This window comes from Echinops telfairi, unplaced genomic scaffold (genome assembly GCF_000313985.2).
Source record: "Echinops telfairi isolate 266 unplaced genomic scaffold, ASM31398v2 ScPeMD7_2291;HRSCAF=2852, whole genome shotgun sequence".
Taxonomy (NCBI): Eukaryota; Metazoa; Chordata; class Mammalia; order Afrosoricida; family Tenrecidae; genus Echinops; species Echinops telfairi.
The window spans coordinates 5455155-5461035 of NW_022106189.1; the positions used below are offsets into that span (position 1 = coordinate 5455155).

Below are 5881 nucleotides of genomic sequence, written 5' to 3' on the forward strand. Positions count from 1 at the left end.
GTGCACGCAGGGCCCCCTGATAGCTCTTGCCCGAAGAGGTCTGGTTTTGGAGACGGAAACTTACTTCCCCATTCCAAGGTCCCCTGTGTGTGCGTGGGTGGTGGTGGTGGGGGCCTGGCATGATGTCAGCCCATCACAGACACCTCATTTCCATTCATCCTGGCACCCGGGAAATGCCTTTTTCTCTTCAGCGCAGAGGGCCAGTATTTAACATGACATCAGCCGGCTGCAGTATTGAGTTAACTGTAAAAAGAGATGATCCTTCTGCACGGAATCACCACCCACCAGACAAAGTGATTACATTTACAGCCCGATTGGTGCTGATCATTACAAATGCAATGGGAAACACCTCAGTATTCGTACCTCAGTGTAGCCACCAGCACACAGTCCCCAGACCTTCCCACCGACCCACCAGCACATGGACTCTGTTCATGCGAAACTGGCCAAACACCGGCTCTTCTCTTTCCTTTCCACCAAATGCAAGTCTGTGATGCGCACATGCCTCGTGGGCCCGTAAGGTTAACTTGCTGTTTTCAGGTGCCATCTGGTGGGCTCGGACTCAGAGTGACCCTATGCACCACAGAAAGGAACGCTGCCCGCTTCTGTACCATCCTCACAATGGTTCCGATGCCTGAGCCCCTTGTCGCAGCTGCTGTGTCAATCCATCTGGTTGAGGATCTTCTCTTTTGTTGCCCTGCTACTTGACCAAGAATGAGGTTCTTCTCCGGGGACTGGAGAGCAGGCAGGGCTATAGGGTCTGCGATGCTAGAGTCCAAGTTTGAACAGAGTCTTCCAGTGCCGCGGTGGGTGTCAAGGGGCTGGGGTCTGCCTGGTGACCATCTTGTGCACCTCTCATCTGTATATAGTATGGTGTTCACATAGTGTCCACATCACATAATGTCCCATTTTTGTGGACATTTAGCAATGCAGACCTGTATAGCAGCATCTCAAAGCAGTCAGGATAGGCTGGGCTATGCTGCAGTAACAAGTAACTTGAAGAACAACGGATTGTTCCTCACCATGCTGCATGTCTTGGCCCTTGGGGACCCAGGCTGGTAGGTCAGTTACCGTCTTGAATGTTGCCAGTTGTCACATCAGAGAAGGCTGGTCACATGGCCACCCTCTGCCTGGTATGTGCTGCCACAGGAAGGTGGTGAGCTGGAGGTCCCGTGAGCAATGTCAATGCCAGCCATCCTTGTTTGCCCAGCAAGTCTCCAAAAAGCTGGATTTTAAATAGACCCAGGGGATCTGGCTCTTTGGGGGGACCCTATCATGGAAAAGTAGCCCCCAGGGCGCCACCATCTCTGTAGGTACGAGTGTGCCATTTGCTAGGATCCATGCATTTCAGAAGCTCAACGCCATCTCTGAGTGCACAGAGAGTAGAGGTGGGTGTCCGGCTGTCTCCAGCATTCTTCTCAAAGAAGCAGTGAGGCAAAGAACAAAAATACATCTTGATATGTAATCTCCAAGTGAGTGAACAGGGTGCCCCATTCATTTTCACCAGGAAAGGACCATTCTGGATTTGGGTCATACCTCCTCCTAGTGCTCTGCGAGGCCCTCTGTCCCCAGGGGAGGTGAGTGCCCCCACCCTGCCTGTCTCTGTGGGGCACATCCAGCTTGGAGTGTAGCTGCCAGCCCTGGATCCCCAAACTGTCACGTTATTACATAGCTGTAGAAGCATTATTTCAAAGTTGTTTTTTATTCAACTGTTATTCAGCAATATACAATACGGTTTATAAACAAGTGTCTGACCTTGTTTCCAATCTTTATTTAAAAATAAATATTATTGACAGTGAATTTCAATTATGATAAGATGTGTCATTTGTTTAATCAAAATGTTTCAAAGGAAATAATTTACTTTAATAAAAAAAAGAAAAGCCCCCTCCCCAAAGAAAAAGTAAATAAAAAAATCCTTAAACACAATAATCTACTAAAAATATTTCGCTTTGTCAGAGAGGCTCGGAGCCAACCTGTTTTACATATTGTCCTAAAGATAACTGCTCAACAGTTCGTGCAAAATGAAGACCCGGAGGAACAGCTCGGAAAGGAAAAGGGTACACGCGGTGGAGACACCAGTGATCCCATGCACAGCGCATGGCTTCAACTCCATCTTACTTGAAACTAGATGCAATATTTTAGGTGTTCTACATTTGTGTCACTTCCCCCAAAATATGATGTGTTGATTTCCCACGTGGAATTTTTCATGCTTCTCTCAGTCTCTCTGCATCCCTGTGAGACGCAGTCCTCACAGAGGGTCCTGGCCGCTCTGTGCGCCTGCGGAGGAGGAGGAAGAGGAGAAGGTGGCGGCACAGCGGTGGGTGGTATGTCAGTGCCCCACCAGCAAGCGCAGGAGCTGATGAAGCGCTAACAGGAGCAGGTACAGGAGCGGGTCTGTCGCATCCCGAGGGCTGGTGCCTGCAGGGGGCGAGAAGACAGAGGTTAGAAGGGAGCAGGCGAGCCCGCTGGGGAGCAGGCTGGCGCACAGTGGCTGCCTTGGCTGAAGGATCAAATATTTTGTTCCTGGTATTTGTTATTTACGGATCACCCCATTTCGGCAGCCGATTGTGGTTAAGGTGCTTTGGCGGCGAACCAGAAGTCTGGAGGTCAGCGTCCATTCAGTGGTGCTTTAGGAGAGAGGCTGGCATTCTACTGCACAAACACAACCACTGAGAACCTGATAGAGCACAGGTGTACACTGATGCACATGGGCTTGCCATAGATTGCACCTGACATGCCTTTTTAGTGTGACTGAGATCACGGTTTAGGAGCAGAGCAGCAGTTACCAGTGCTACATGCAACAATTCATCAAACCGCATAGTGGTTTGTCCTGTCTCCATCATTTTTGGCCCATCTCCCCCAGGTGGGATATTGTCATCCCTTCGCAGTTAACCCCTGTCTGTGGTCCAGCTTGTGACTTCCCCTCCCCCAACCATCAAATAATGCTTCTTTTAATGTGAAAACCTTTTCTTGATTTTTTTTAGTAACAGTGGACTTTTGTGTCCGACTATTTTCACTCAGCATAGTGACCTCCCACTTCATCCATGTCAGGGGTCGGCCAGCTGCGGCTCTGGAGCCAGATCTGGCTCTTGCTGTATGTATGTGTGGTCCTGAAGTACAGTGGAAAATGAACATAAAATGGTCATAGTTTCATTGGTAAGCTTCATAAAGGATATTATTCAGATAATGGTGATCCCATTTCCTTGTAAAAATATTTTTATGGCTCTTGAATAATTTTAACATTTCGAACAAGATTAGCTCTTCTGTCCCAAAAGGGTGCCCACCCTTGACCCATGTCTGAAGTGTTTCACAGACTTACCCAACGTGTGCACGCACCAGAGTTTACGCACCCATGCTTCCTTCTTGAAATGTGAATAGTACTTGTGGCACTTGTTTTTAATTGTTGTCAGCAGCAAGGCGGCTTGGCCTGAAGCAGTGGAGCTGTGTGCTAGTTCAAAAATCCATGTTGTTTTGCTTTAAGAAGACAGTCTGCTTCTGCCCTTGCTCCTGAACCCCCAATATGACACTGCTACGTGTCTTTAGTACTCAAGGAAGACTGCCTGTTTCGACATGGGTGCACCCCGGTGTGCCCCTCAAGTACTTTGCCTGTTCACATGCAGCTAGTCCATTCGCCTGTCTTGGGCACACGATGTTTCCTGTGTGGCTCCCATCGTCAGTGCAGCCATCTGCTAGGCGGCACAGGAGACACCCCAGGCTGCTGTAGCTGAAAGACTGCCGTGGGTGCTTTCGACAAATGCATTATCCTACAGTTTGGGAGGCTGTGGTTTGTTCTCGGCTGCTATCGGGCTGGTTAGGTACAAGAGAGTAAAGCACTGTCCAGCCTCACAATCCTTGCTATGTGGGACCCTGTGGTAGAGCCTCGGGGTCAGGCCATCTCCCTAAAGATTTTCTTCTTTTTCTCGGACTGCCGCGTGAACCATGTCTTTCTCCAGGGCCTGGAGAAGGCGAGAAGCCTGAATCTGAGTGATGACCCCGGGATCGACTCTCCCCACTCTGTTGGCTCTGGACAAGGTCTTTGTCTCTTCAAGTTCAGCTTCCTGCTTCCTTGGCAGTCTCCAGGTGTCTTGGCATCTATCTTAACCCATTTTCTCCTCCGCAGGCTATGCGGGCTTTTTGGTCTATTCTCATTTATAAAAATATCAAGAGAGTGACTTGGGATTCACTCTATAGTACACCTGCCTCATTAACACAGCGACCGACCCAGGCCCAGATGGGATTAGAACCCAGATGTGAGGAGCTACAATGCATGATTTTGGGGTCACAGTTCACTCGGTACCAGTAGGCCTCCTGGAGAGTACTCCCTGGGGCCTACTCTCTGACCCCCAGGCTGCTCACTTGTAAAGTGGATGATCCCTGGGCAAGGGAGAGGGGTGACTGTGGAAGTGCCTCTCTGTTGGCCCGGTAATGCCTCATCCTCCTGGTTCACTGCTTCTTCCAGAGGTCTGACCTGCCTCCACCCGACCCAGCCACCGGGGCTGGTGAGGGATGTAGGCGGCCACTTCCAGGGTCAACGTAGTGTGGTGAACATGGTGTCCCCACTGCCTCCACTACTGTCTCCCAGAGCTGCTGCCAGACCCAAGGCTTCCCTGCCCAGGCTGGGCCCACTCTGGCGTGCTCCCCTCTGTACCTGGGAGAGTGCTCAGTTTGTTCTCTCATGGCCCGTCCCCCTCCCAGCCCCTAGTCATTCCAACTCTGGCTGGGTCATTGAGTCCACTTCCCTGGGGCCAGGAGGGCTGGCAGGAGTGCTTGAGGTTCTTCCAGCGCAAACATTTCAGGATTCCATCTGTGTTCAAGGCTCAAGGTGGCAGGGCCTTCCTGCTCTGCACGGTCTTGTCCCCAGTCCACTGCTTGTAGACACAGCTCTGAGCACTGTCAAGAACTGCAAGGGCAGGACAAAGCCACATTCGCGAACCTTCCTCTTCAGAGGGATTTTCCAACAGCCGTCTCTCCTGGTCACCCTTCCAGCTTGGCCCAGGTGGACACTGCTGTCCGCCAGCTGGATCACAGTGTGGTGGGCACTCAACAACTTGGTTTCCCCAACTGCTCCTCACTTCCCATACCCCTGGGAAGGGCTAAGGGAGGCAGTGATGGCAGGGGGAATTCGGGGGACTCAGGGGACAAGCGCTGTCTCCTGGGCACACAGGACTCCAGCCAGGCAGCTGCATTGCCCCCCCCCCACCCCCCAGTCTCCTGACCAGGATCCTTAAGCACCTGCAAATGCTGGGGACCAGACCACATGGGGGCAGAGTGGGCGTGCATGTGCAGGGTGACTCTGGAGCAGAGGGTGGTGGGCGCGACCAGGCCAATCTGGTCTGGGGCCTGGGACTGCCGGGCCTGGGAGTGAGGGGCAGGCCCGTTTGCTGCCGGATCTTGCTTATTGGTCTCCATGACTAGAGCCACCGACTCAAGGTTCAGAGTTAAAACTGCACGGATGGAGGAAAGACCTTGGGTTGAAACAGGGCCTCTCTGGTCAGAGCACTCAGCCTGCTGCTGTGTTGCAGAGGGGTGGGGGTGGGGTGCAGGGTGGTGGCAGGAGGGGGAGGCAACAGGGGGCAGGGGATGGGGATGGAACAAGGAGCAGGGTCATGGGCCTGCCACTCTGTGCTGGGGGGATAGGGTGAGGAGCAGGGCTGGAAGTGGGGGGTGGTCTTCTGCTAGTGGATGACTGGGGTGACTAATTTGGCACCCAGGGAGATGGTATGTGTTAAAGGGAGCCTGTGAGCAGGCTGAAATGCTTGCTAGGTGACCACCTGGATCTACTTGTTGAGTGGAAGTCGGAGAAATGCAGCAATAAAGAGACAGGTTGAGTTTGGCCACTGACACCTGTGGACTTGGTTTACAGGGGAAAAAGGAGAAGACGAGA

General features: G+C 52.0%; 1 long non-coding RNA gene across 1 annotated transcript in view; it reads right to left on the bottom strand.

Annotated features, from left to right (window-relative positions):
- Positions 1-1680: 1680 nt before the first annotated feature.
- The window catches only part of LOC123522121, a 23783-nt gene continuing 19582 nt past the window's right edge, over positions 1681-5881 (bottom strand). Inside the window, exon 2 of the long non-coding RNA XR_006680424.1 lies at positions 1681-2415. This is a non-coding gene — a long non-coding RNA (uncharacterized LOC123522121). The remainder of the gene's footprint in view (positions 2416-5881) is intronic.